At 57.5% G+C, this 14,148-nt stretch overlaps 1 protein-coding gene across 2 annotated transcripts in view; it reads left to right on the forward strand.

The window, feature by feature from the left end:
- Nucleotides 1–84: 84 nt before the first annotated feature.
- The window catches only part of LOC141094230 (uncharacterized), an 81,944-nt gene continuing 67,880 nt past the window's right edge, over nucleotides 85–14,148 (forward strand). For both annotated transcript variants that reach the window (XM_073580038.1, XM_073580039.1), the window contains exon 1: nucleotides 85–213. The gene's annotated coding sequence lies outside the window, so the exon portion shown is untranslated. The remainder of the gene's footprint in view (nucleotides 214–14,148) is intronic.

Consider the following 14,148-nt stretch of genomic DNA (forward strand, 5'->3'; position numbering starts at 1 on the left):
CAGGGCTGCAAATGGCCTGACGCTGATTGGTGCAGCATCTTCAGTGGTGAGCCGGCTGCACTGTCTGTGCTGCAGTCAGGACCTGACAGGAGGCGGAGCCCGTACAGTCTACGCTCCACCCGGCCTCCCCGCACGACACGCCCCCGGAAATGACGTCACACTTGGACGGAGCCCATACCGTCCAACCTGTGCCGCGCGTCTCTGCGGGTGCAGGTAGGTGTAAGGTCCCGTTATCCGCACTCAGGATTCACCGCTGTTCAGACTCGTCCGTTCTCCACACACAAACACTCGGTTTTCCTCTGTGTGATGTTCCGCTTTCAATCTGTATCCGGGAAGTTGTCACATGGGAGAGCGCTGTTCTCCGGCTGATAAGGGGTTAATCCTCCTCCCGGGAACTGCAGCCTCAGTCACACTGGCGGCCCTACACCGCGGACAGCGCCCCCAGTAGGAAACACGCGGCTCCGCTCCGTACACGAATCGCCCCCAATAGGACACACGCGGCTCCGCTCCGTACACGAATCGCCCCCAATAGGACACACGCGGCTCCGCTCCGTACACAAATCGCCCCCAATAGGACACACGCGGCTCCGTACATGAATCTCCCCCATTAGGACACACGCGGCTCCGCTCCGTACATGAATCACCCCCAATAGGACACACGCGGCTCCGCTCCGTACATGAATCACCCCAATAGGACACACGCGGCTCCGCTCCGTACATGAATCACCCCCAATAAGACACACGCGGCTCCGCTCCGTACATGAATCACCCCCAATAGGACACACGCGGCTCCGCTCCGTACACAAATCGCCCCCAATAGGACACACGCGGCTCCGTACATGAATCTCCCCCATTAGGACACACGCGGCTCCGCTCCGTACATGAATCACCCCCAATAGGACACACGCGGCTCCGCTCCGTACATGAATCACCCCAATAGGACACACGCGGCTCCGCTCCGTACATGAATCACCCCCAATAAGACACACGCGGCTCCGCTCCGTACATGAATCACCCCCAATAGGACACACGCGGCTCCGCTCCGTACATGAATCTCCCCCAATAAGACACACGCGGCTCCGCTCCGTACATGAATCTCCCCCAATAAGACACACGCGGCTCCGTACATGAATCACCCCCAATAAGACACACGCGGCTCCGCTCCGTACATGAATCACCCCCAATAGGACACACGCGGCTCCGCTCCGTACATGAATCTCCCCCAATAAGACACACGCGGCTCCGCTCCGTACATGAATCTCCCCCAATAAGACACACGCGGCTCCGTACATGAATCACCCCCAATAAGACACACGCGGCTCCGCTCCGTACATGAATCTCCCCCAATAGTACACACGCGGCTCCGTACATGAATCTCCCCCAATAGGACACACGCGGCTCCGCTCCGTACATGAATCTCCCCCAATAAGACACACGCGGCTCCGCTCCGTACATGAATCTCCCCCAATAGTACACACGCGGCTCCGTACATGAATCTCCCCCAATAGGACACACGCGGCTCCGCTCCGTACATGAATCTCCCCCAATAAGACACACGCGGCTCCGCTCCGTACATGAATCACCCCCAATAAGACACACGCGGCTCCGTACATGAATCTCCCCCAATAAGACACACGCGGCTCCGTACATGAATCTCCCCCAATAGGACACACGCGGCTCCGCTCCGTACATGAATCACCCCCAATAAGACACACGCGGCTCCGCTCCGTACATGAATCACCCCCAATAGGACACACGCGGCTCCGCTCCGTACATGAATCTCCCCCAATAAGACACACGCGGCTCCGCTCCGTACATGAATCTCCCCCAATAAGACACACGCGGCTCCGCTCCGTACATGAATCTCCCCCAATAAGACACACGCGGCTCCGTACATGAATCACCCCCAATAGGACACACGCGGCTCCGCTCCGTACATGAATCTCCCCCAATAAGACACACGCGGCACCGCTCCGTACATGAATCTCCCCCAATAAGACACGCGGCTCCGCTCCGTACATGAATCTCCCCCAATAAGACACACGCGGCTCCGTACATGAATCACCCCCAATAAGACACACGCGGCTCCGCTCCGTACATGAATCACCCCCAATAGGACACACGCGGCTCCGCTCCGTACATGAATCTCCCCCAATAAGACACACGCGGCTCCGTACATGAATCACCCCCAATAGGACACACGCGTCTCCGCTCCGTACATGAATCTCCCCCCAATAAGACACACGCGGCTCCGCTCCGTACATGAATCTCCCCCAATAAGACACGCGGCTCCGCTCCGTACATGAATCTCCCCCAATAAGACACACGCGGCTCCGTACATGAATCACCCCCAATAAGACACACGCGGCTCCGCTCCGTACATGAATCTCCCCCAATAGGACACACGCGGCTCCGCTCCGTACATGAATCTCCCCCAATAGGACACACGCGGCTCCGCTCCGTACATGAATCTCCCCCAATAGGACACACGCGGCTCCGTACATGAATCACCCCCAATAAGACACACGCGGCTCCGCTCCGTACATGAATCACCCCCAATAGGACACACACGGCTCCGCTCCGTACATGAATCTCCCCCAATAAGACACACGCGGCTCCGTACATGAATCACCCCCAATAAGACACACGCGGCTCCGCTCCGTACATGAATCTCCCCCAATAAGACACACGCGGCTCCGCTCCGTACATGAATCTCCCCCAATAGGACACACGCGGCTCCGCTCCGTACATGAATCTCCCCCAATAAGACACACGCGGCTCCGCTCCGTACATGAATCTCCCCCAATAGGACACACGCGGCTCCGTACATGAATCACCCCCAATAAGACACACGCGGCTCCGCTCCGTACATGAATCACCCCCAATAGGACACACGCGGCTCCGCTCCGTACATGAATCTCCCCCAATAAGACACACGCGGCTCCGTACATGAATCACCCCCAATAAGACACACGCGGCTCCGCTCCGTACATGAATCTCCCCCAATAAGACACACGCGGCTCCGCTCCGTACATGAATCTCCCCCAATAAGACACACGCGGCTCCGCTCCGTACATGAATCTCCCCCAATAGGACACACGCGGCTCCGTACATGAATCACCCCCAATAAGACACACGCGGCTCCGCTCCGTACATGAATCACCCCCAATAGTACACACGCGGCTCCGTACATGAATCTCCCCCAATAAGACACACGCGGCTCCGTACATGAATCACCCCCAATAAGACACGCGGCTCCGCTCCGTACATGAATCTCCCCCAATAGTACACACGCGGCTCCGTACATGAATCTCCCCCAATAGGACACACGCGGCTCCGCTCCGTACATGAATCACCCCCAATAGGACACACGCGGCTCCGTACATGAATCACCCCCAATAAGACACGCGGCTCCGTACATGAATCCCCCCCAATAGGACACACGCGGCTCCGCTCCGTACATGAATCACCCCCAATAAGACACACGCGGCTCCGCTCCGTACATGAATCTCCCCCAATAAGACACACGCGGCTCCGTACATGAATCACCCCCAATAGGACACACGCGGCTCCGCTCCGTACATGAATCACCCCCAATAGGACACACGCGGCTCCGCTCCGTACATGAATCACCCCCAATAAGACACACGCGGCTCCGTACATGAATCTCCCCCAATAAGACACACGCGGCTCCGTACATGAATCTCCCCGAATAGGACACTCGCGGCTCCGCTCCGTACATGAATCACCCCCAATAAGACACACGCGGCTCCGCTCCGTACATGAATCTCCCCCAATAAGACACACGCGGCTCCGTACATGAATCACCCCCAATAGGACACACGCGGCTCCGCTCCGTACATGAATCACCCCCAATAAGACACACGCGGCTCCGTACATGAATCTCCCCCAATAAGACACACGCGGCTCCGTACATGAATCTCCCCCAATAGGACACACGCGGCTCCGCTCCGTACATGAATCACCCCCAATAAGACACACGCGGCTCCGCTCCGTACATGAATCACCCCCAATAGGACACACGCGGCTCCGCTCCGTACATGAATCTCCCCCAATAAGACACACGCGGCTCCGCTCCGTACATGAATCTCCCCCAATAAGACACACGCGGCTCCGCTCCGTACATGAATCTCCCCCAATAAGACACACGCGGCTCCGTACATGAATCACCCCCAATAAGACACACGCGGCTCCGCTCCGTACATGAATCACCCCCAATAGGACACACGCGGCTCCGCTCCGTACATGAATCTCCCCCAATAGTACACACGCGGCTCCGTACATGAATCTCCCCCAATAGGACACACGCGGCTCCGCTCCGTACATGAATCACCCCCAATAAGACACACGCGGCTCCGTACATGAATCTCCCCCAATAAGACACACGCGGCTCCGTACATGAATCTCCCCCAATAGGACACACGCGGCTCCGCTCCGTACATGAATCACCCCCAATAAGACACACGCGGCTCCGCTCCGTACATGAATCACCCCCAATAGGACACACGCGGCTCCGCTCCGTACATGAATCTCCCCCAATAAGACACACGCGGCTCCGCTCCGTACATGAATCTCCCCCAATAAGACACACGCGGCTCCGCTCCGTACATGAATCTCCCCCAATAAGACACACGCGGCTCCGTACATGAATCACCCCCAATAGGACACACGCGGCTCCGCTCCGTACATGAATCTCCCCCAATAAGACACACGCGGCACCGCTCCGTACATGAATCTCCCCCAATAAGACACGCGGCTCCGCTCCGTACATGAATCTCCCCCAATAAGACACACGCGGCTCCGTACATGAATCACCCCCAATAAGACACACGCGGCTCCGCTCCGTACATGAATCACCCCCAATAGGACACACGCGGCTCCGCTCCGTACATGAATCTCCCCCAATAAGACACACGCGGCTCCGTACATGAATCACCCCCAATAGGACACACGCGTCTCCGCTCCGTACATGAATCTCCCCCCAATAAGACACACGCGGCTCCGCTCCGTACATGAATCTCCCCCAATAAGACACGCGGCTCCGCTCCGTACATGAATCTCCCCCAATAAGACACACGCGGCTCCGTACATGAATCACCCCCAATAAGACACACGCGGCTCCGCTCCGTACATGAATCTCCCCCAATAGGACACACGCGGCTCCGCTCCGTACATGAATCTCCCCCAATAGGACACACGCGGCTCCGCTCCGTACATGAATCTCCCCCAATAGGACACACGCGGCTCCGTACATGAATCACCCCCAATAAGACACACGCGGCTCCGCTCCGTACATGAATCACCCCCAATAGGACACACACGGCTCCGCTCCGTACATGAATCTCCCCCAATAAGACACACGCGGCTCCGTACATGAATCACCCCCAATAAGACACACGCGGCTCCGCTCCGTACATGAATCTCCCCCAATAAGACACACGCGGCTCCGCTCCGTACATGAATCTCCCCCAATAGGACACACGCGGCTCCGCTCCGTACATGAATCTCCCCCAATAAGACACACGCGGCTCCGCTCCGTACATGAATCTCCCCCAATAGGACACACGCGGCTCCGTACATGAATCACCCCCAATAAGACACACGCGGCTCCGCTCCGTACATGAATCACCCCCAATAGGACACACGCGGCTCCGCTCCGTACATGAATCTCCCCCAATAAGACACACGCGGCTCCGTACATGAATCACCCCCAATAAGACACACGCGGCTCCGCTCCGTACATGAATCTCCCCCAATAAGACACACGCGGCTCCGCTCCGTACATGAATCTCCCCCAATAAGACACACGCGGCTCCGCTCCGTACATGAATCTCCCCCAATAGGACACACGCGGCTCCGTACATGAATCACCCCCAATAAGACACACGCGGCTCCGCTCCGTACATGAATCACCCCCAATAGTACACACGCGGCTCCGTACATGAATCTCCCCCAATAAGACACACGCGGCTCCGTACATGAATCACCCCCAATAAGACACGCGGCTCCGCTCCGTACATGAATCTCCCCCAATAGTACACACGCGGCTCCGTACATGAATCTCCCCCAATAGGACACACGCGGCTCCGCTCCGTACATGAATCACCCCCAATAGGACACACGCGGCTCCGTACATGAATCACCCCCAATAAGACACGCGGCTCCGTACATGAATCCCCCCCAATAGGACACACGCGGCTCCGCTCCGTACATGAATCACCCCCAATAGGACACACGCGGCTCCGCTCCGTACATGAATCTCCCCCAATAAGACACACGCGGCTCCGTACATGAATCACCCCCAATAGGACACACGCGGCTCCGCTCCGTACATGAATCACCCCCAATAGGACACACGCGGCTCCGCTCCGTACATGAATCACCCCCAATAAGACACACGCGGCTCCGTACATGAATCTCCCCCAATAAGACACACGCGGCTCCGTACATGAATCTCCCCGAATAGGACACTCGCGGCTCCGCTCCGTACATGAATCACCCCCAATAAGACACACGCGGCTCCGCTCCGTACATGAATCTCCCCCAATAAGACACACGCGGCTCCGTACATGAATCACCCCCAATAGGACACACGCGGCTCCGCTCCGTACATGAATCACCCCCAATAAGACACACGCGGCTCCGTACATGAATCTCCCCCAATAAGACACACGCGGCTCCGTACATGAATCTCCCCCAATAGGACACACGCGGCTCCGCTCCGTACATGAATCACCCCCAATAAGACACACGCGGCTCCGCTCCGTACATGAATCACCCCCAATAGGACACACGCGGCTCCGCTCCGTACATGAATCTCCCCCAATAAGACACACGCGGCTCCGCTCCGTACATGAATCTCCCCCAATAAGACACACGCGGCTCCGCTCCGTACATGAATCTCCCCCAATAAGACACACGCGGCTCCGTACATGAATCACCCCCAATAAGACACACGCGGCTCCGCTCCGTACATGAATCACCCCCAATAGGACACACGCGGCTCCGCTCCGTACATGAATCTCCCCCAATAGGACACACGCGGCTCCGTACATGAATCTCCCCCAATAGGACACACGCGGCTCCGCTCCGTACATGAATCACCCCCAATAAGACACACGCGGCTCCGTACATGAATCTCCCCCAATAAGACACACGCGGCTCCGTACATGAATCTCCCCCAATAGGACACACGCGGCTCCGCTCCGTACATGAATCACCCCCAATAAGACACACGCGGCTCCGCTCCGTACATGAATCACCCCCAATAGGACACACGCGGCTCCGCTCCGTACATGAATCTCCCCCAATAAGACACACGCGGCTCCGCTCCGTACATGAATCTCCCCCAATAAGACACACGCGGCTCCGCTCCGTACATGAATCTCCCCCAATAAGACACACGCGGCTCCGCTTCGTACATGAATCTCCCCCAATAAGACACACGCGGCTCCATACATGAATCACCCCCAATAAGACACACGCGGCTCCGCTCCGTACATGAATCTCCCCCAATAAGACACACGCGGCTCCGTACATGAATCACCCCCAATAAGACACACGCGGCTCCGCTCCGTACATGAATCACCCCCAATAGGACACACGCGGCTCCGCTCCGTACATGAATCTCCCCCAATAGGACACACGCGGCTCCGTACATGAATCTCCCCCAATAGGACACACGCGGCTCCGCTCCGTACATGAATCACCCCCAATAAGACACACGCGGCTCCGTACATGAATCTCCCCCAATAAGACACACGCGGCTCCGTACATGAATCTCCCCCAATAGGACACACGCGGCTCCGCTCCGTACATGAATCACCCCCAATAAGACACACGCGGCTCCGCTCCGTACATGAATCACCCCCAATAGGACACACGCGGCTCCGCTCCGTACATGAATCTCCCCCAATAAGACACACGCGGCTCCGCTCCGTACATGAATCTCCCCCAATAAGACACACGCGGCTCCGCTCCGTACATGAATCTCCCCCAATAAGACACACGCGGCTCCGCTCCGTACATGAATCTCCCCCAATAAGACACACGCGGCTCCATACATGAATCACCCCCAATAAGACACACGCGGCTCCGCTCCGTACATGAATCACCCCCAATAGGACACACGCGGCTCCGCTCCGTACATGAATCTCCCCCAATAAGACACACGCGGCTCCGTACATGAATCACCCCCAATAGGACACACGCGGCTCCGCTCCGTACATGAATCTCCCCCAATAAGACACACGCGGCTCCGCTCCGTACATGAATCTCCCCCAATAAGACACGCGGCTCCGCTCCGTACATGAATCTCCCCCAATAAGACACACGCGGCTCCGTACATGAATCACCCCCAATAAGACACACGCGGCTCCGCTCCTTACATGAATCTCCCCCAATAGGACACACGCGGCTCCGCTCCGTACATGAATCTCCCCCAATAAGACACACGCGGCTCCGCTCCGTACATGAATCTCCCCCAATAGGACACACGCGGCTCCGTACATGAATCACCCCCAATAAGACACACGCGGCTCCGCTCCGTACATGAATCACCCCCAATAGGACACACGCGGCTCCGCTCCGTACATGAATCTCCCCCAATAAGACACACGCGGCTCCGTACATGAATCACCCCCAATAAGACACACGCGGCTCCGCTCCGTACATGAATCTCCCCCAATAAGACACACGCGGCTCCGCTCCGTACATGAATCTCCCCCAATAGGACACACGCGGCTCCGCTCCGTACATGAATCTCCCCCAATAAGACACACGCGGCTCCGTACATGAATCACCCCCAATAAGACACACGCGGCTCCGCTCCGTACATGAATCACCCCCAATAGGACACACGCGGCTCCGCTCCGTACATGAATCTCCCCCAATAAGACACACGCGGCTCCGTACATGAATCACCCCCAATAGGACACACGCGGCTCCGCTCCGTACATGAATCTCCCCCAATAAGACACACGCGGCTCCGCTCCGTACATGAATCTCCCCCAATAAGACACGCGGCTCCGCTCCGTACATGAATCTCCCCCAATAAGACACACGCGGCTCCGTACATGAATCACCCCCAATAAGACACACGCGGCTCCGCTCCGTACATGAATCTCCCCCAATAGGACACACGCGGCTCCGCTCCGTACATGAATCTCCCCCAATAAGACACACGCGGCTCCGCTCCGTACATGAATCTCCCCCAATAAGACACACGCGGCTCCGTACATGAATCACCCCCAATAGGACACACGCGGCTCCGCTCCGTACATGAATCTCCCCCAATAAGACACACGCGGCTCCGTACATGAATCACCCCCAATAAGACACACGCGGCTCCGCTCCGTACATGAATCTCCCCCAATAAGACACACGCGGCTCCGCTCCGTACATAAATCTCCCCCAATAAGACACACGCGGCTCCGCTCCGTACATGAATCTCCCCCAATAAGACACACGCGGCTCCGTACATGAATCACCCCCAATAAGACACACGCGGCTCCGCTCCGTACATGAATCACCCCCAATAGGACACACGCGGCTCCGCTCCGTACATGAATCTCCCCCAATAAGACACACGCGGCTCCGTACATGAATCACCCCCAATAAGACACACGCGGCTCCGCTCCGTACATGAATCACCCCCAATAGGACACACGCGGCTCCGCTCCGTACATGAATCTCCCCCAATAAGACACACGCGGCTCCGTACATGAATCACCCCCAATAGGACACACGCGGCTCCGCTCCGTACATGAATCTCCCCCAATAAGACACACGCGGCTCCGCTCCGTACATAAATCTCCCCCAATAAGACACGCGGCTCCGCTCCGTACATGAATCTCCCCCAATAAGACACACGCGGCTCCGCTCCGTACATGAATCTCCCCCAATAGTACACACGCGGCTCCGTACATGAATCACCCCCAATAAGACACACGCGGCTCCGCTCCGTACATGAATCTCCCCCAATAGGACACACGCGGCTCCGCTCCGTACATGAATCTCCCCCAATAAGACACACGCGGCTCCGCTCCGTACATGAATCTCCCCCAATAAGACACACGCGGCTCCGCTCCGTACATGAATCTCCCCCAATAAGACACACGCGGCTCCGCTCCGTACATGAATCACCCCCAATAGGACACACGCGGCTCCGCTCCGTACATGAATCTCCCCCAATAAGACACACGCGGCTCCGTACATGAATCACCCCCAATAGGACACACGCGGCTCCGCTCCGTACATGAATCTCCCCCAATAAGACACACGCGGCTCCGCTCCGTACATGAATCTCCCCCAATAAGACACGCGGCTCCGCTCCATACATGAATCACCCCCAATAGGACACACGCTGCTCCGCTCTGTACATGAATTGCCCCCAATGGGACACACGCGGCTCCGCTCCGTACATGAATTGCCACCAATGGGACACACGCGGCTCCGCTCCGTACATGAATCACCCCCAATAGGACAGACGCGGCTCTGCTCCGTACATGAATCGTCTCCAATAGGACACTCGGCTCTTTTTCATCCACACTATTAACCCCTCCCACATATAAACTTCCCCTCATCCCGCACCATGATAACCAGCACAGCAGATTCCTGCATACCCTGAGGCCCCTGATCATGTGACCCCTGACTCCTCCCCTCCTGTGACCTCTTCACAGGTCCTGTGCACACAGAGCAGCCATATATGTGGAATGCGGCTCTGCGGGTGGAGGTCGGTGCTGGAGGCTCCATTATTCTCTATGTGGAGTGCAGCTCTGCGGGTGGAGGTCGGTGCTGGAGGCTCCATTATTCTCTATGTGGAGTGCGGCTCTGCAGGTGGAGGTCGATGCCGGAGGCCCCATTATACTCTGTGGAGTGCGGCTCTGCGGGTGGAGGTCGGTGCTGGAGGCCCCATTATTCTCTATGTGGAGTGTGGCTCTGCGGGTGGAGGTCGGTGCCGGAGGCTCCATTATTCTCTATGTGGAGTGTGGCTCTGCGGGTGGAGGTCGGTGCCGGAGGCTCCATTATTCTCTATGTGGAGTGCGGCTCTGCGGGTGGAGGTCGGTGCCGGAGGCTCCATTATTCTCTATGTGGAGTGAGGCTCTGCGGGTGGAGGTCGGTGCTGGAGGCTCCATTATTCTCTATGTGGAGTGCGGCTCTGCGGGTGGAGGTCGGTGCTGGAGGCTCCATTATTCTCTATGTGTAGTGTGGCTCTGCGGGTGGAGGTCGGTGCTGGAGGCTCCATTATTCTCTATGTGGAGTGTGGCTCTGCGGGTGGAGGTCGGTGCTGGATGCTCCATTATTCTCTATGTGGAGTGTGGCTCTGCGGGTGGAGGTCGGTGCTGGAGGCTCCATTATTCTCTATGTGGAGTGCGGCTCTGCGGGTGGAGGTAGGTGCTGGAGGCTCCATTATTCTCTATGTGGAGTGCAGCTCTGCCAGTGGAGGTCGGTGCTGGATGCTTCATTATTCTCTATGTGGAGTGTGGCTCTGCGGGTGGAGGTCGGTGCCGGAGGCTCCATTATTCTTTATGTGGAGTGTGGCTCTGCGGGTGGAGGTCGGTGCCGGAGGCTCCATTATTCTGTATGTGGAGTGCGGCTCTGCGGGTGGAGGTCGGTGCCGGAGGCTCCATTATTCTGTATGTGGAGTGGAGGTCGGTGCTGGAGGCTCCATTATTCTCTATGTGGAGTGTGGCTCTGCGGGTGGAGGTCGGTGCTGGAGGCTCCATTATTCTCTCTGTGGAGTGCGGCTCTGCTGGTGGAGGTCGGTGCTGGAGGCTCCATTATTCTCTATGTGGAGTGCGGCTCTGCGGGTGGAGGTCGGTGCTGGTGGCTCCATTATTTTTTATGTGGAGTGCAACTCTGCGGGTGGAGGTCGGTGCCGGAGGCTCCATTATTCTCTGTGTGGAGTGCGGCTCTGCGGGTGTAGGTCCTTGCCGAAGGCTCCATTATTGTCTATGTGGAGTGCGGCTCTGCGGGTGGAGGTCGGTGCTGGAGGCTCCATTATTCTCTATGTGGAGTGCGGCTCTGCTGGTGGAGGTCGGTGCTGGAGGCTCCATTATTCTCTATGTGGAGTGCGGCTCTGCGGGTGGAGGTCGGTGCTGGTGGCTCCATTATTTTTTATGTGGAGTGCGGGTGGAGGTCGGTGCTGGTGGCTCCATTATTTTTTATGTGGAGTGCGGGTGGAGGTCGGTGCCGGAGGCTCCATTATTCTCTATGTGGAGTGCGGCTCTGCGGGTGGAAGTAGGTGCGGGAGGCTCCATTATTCTCTATGTGGAGTGTGGCTCTGCGGGTGGAGTTCGGTGCCGGAGGCTCCATTATTCTTTATGTGGAGTGCGGCTCTGCGGGTGGAGGTCGGTGCTGGAGGCTCCATTATTCTCTATGTGGAGTGCGGCTCTGCTGGTGGAGGTCGGTGCCGAAGGCTCCATTATTCTCTATGTGGAGTGCGGCTCTGCGGGTGGAGGTCGGTGCTGGAGGCTCCATTATTCTCTATGTGGAGTGCGGCTCTGCTGGTGGAGGTCGGTGCCGAAGGCTCCATTATTCTCTCTGTGGAGTGCGGCTCTGCGGGTGGAGGTCGGTGCTGGAGGCTCCATTATTCTCTATGTAGAGTGTGGTTCTGCGGGTGGAGGTCGGTGCTGGAGGCTCCATTATTCTCTATGTGGAGTGCAACTCTGCGGGTGGAGGTCGGTGCCGGAGGCTCCATTATTCTCTCTGTGGAGTACGGCTCTGCTGGTGGAGGTCGGTGCTGGATGCTCCATTATTCTCTATGTGGAGTGCGGCTCTGCGGGTGGAGGTCGGTGCTGGTGGCTCCATTATTTTTTATGTGGAGTGCGGGTGGAGGTTGGTGCTGGAGGCTCCATTCTCTATGTGGAGTATAGCTCTGCGGGTGGAGGTCGGTGCTGGAGGCTCCATTATTCTTTATGTGGAGTGCGGCTCTGCGGGTGGAGGTCGGTGCTGGAGGCTTCATTATTCTCTATGTGGAGTGCCGCTCTGCTGGTGGAGGTCGGTGCCGAAGGCTCCATTATTCTCTATGTGGTGTGCTGCTCTGCGGGTGGAGGTCGGTGCTGGAGGCTCCATTATTCTCTATGTGGAGTGCAACTCTGCGGGTGGAGGTCGGTGCCGGAGGCTCCATTATTCTCTATGTGGAGTGCGGCTCTGCGGGTGGAGGTCGGTGCTGGAGGCTCCATTATTCTCTATGTGGAGTGTGGCTCTGCGGGTGGAGGTCGGTGCTGGAGGCTCCATTATTCTCTATGTGGAGTGTGGCTCTGCAGGTGGAGGTCGGTGCTGGAGGCTCCATTATTCTCTATGTGGAGTGCGAGTGGAGGTCCGTGCTGGAGGCTCCATTATTCTCTATGTGGAGTGCGGCTCTGCGGGTGGAGGTCGGTGCTGGAGGCCCCATTATTCTCTATGTGGAGTGCGGCTCTGCGGGTGGAGGTCGGTGCCGGAGGTTCCATTATTCTCTATGCGGAGTCCGGCTCTGCTGGTGGAGGTCGGTGCCGGAGGCTCCATTATTCTCTATGTGGAGTGCGGCTCTTCGGGTGGAGGTCGGTGCCGGAGGCTCCATTATTCTCTATGTGGAGTGTGGCTCTGCGGGTAGAGGTCGGTGCTGGAGGCTTCATTATTCTCTATGTGGAGTGCGGCTCTGCGGGTGGAGGTCATTGCCGAAGGCTCCATTATTGTCTATGTGGAGTGCGGCTCTGCGGGTGGAGGTCGGTGCTGGAGGCTCCATTATTCTCTATGTGGAGTGCGGCTCTGCTGGTGGAGGTCGGTGCTGGAGGCTCCATTATTCTCTATGTGGAGTGCGGCTCTGCGGGTGGAGGTCGGTGCCGGAGGCTCCATTATTCTCTATGTGGAGTGTGGCTCTGTGGGTGGAGGTCGGTGCTGGAGGCTTCATTATTCTCTATGTGGAGTGCGGCTCTGCGGGTGGAGGTCGGTGCCGAAGGCTCCATTATTCTCTATGTGGAGTGCAACTCTGCGGGTGGAGGTCGGTGCCGGAGGCTCCATTATTCTCTGTGTGGAGTGCGGCTCTGCGGGTGTAGGTCATTGCCGAAGGCTCCATTATTCTCTATGTGGAGTGTGGCTCTGTGGGTGGAGGTCGGTGCTGGAGGCTTCATTATTCTCTATGTGGAG

This window comes from Dendrobates tinctorius, unplaced genomic scaffold (assembly GCF_039654945.1).
Source record: "Dendrobates tinctorius isolate UK_male_01 unplaced genomic scaffold, ASM3965494v1 ptg000063l, whole genome shotgun sequence".
Taxonomy (NCBI): Eukaryota; Metazoa; Chordata; class Amphibia; order Anura; family Dendrobatidae; genus Dendrobates; species Dendrobates tinctorius.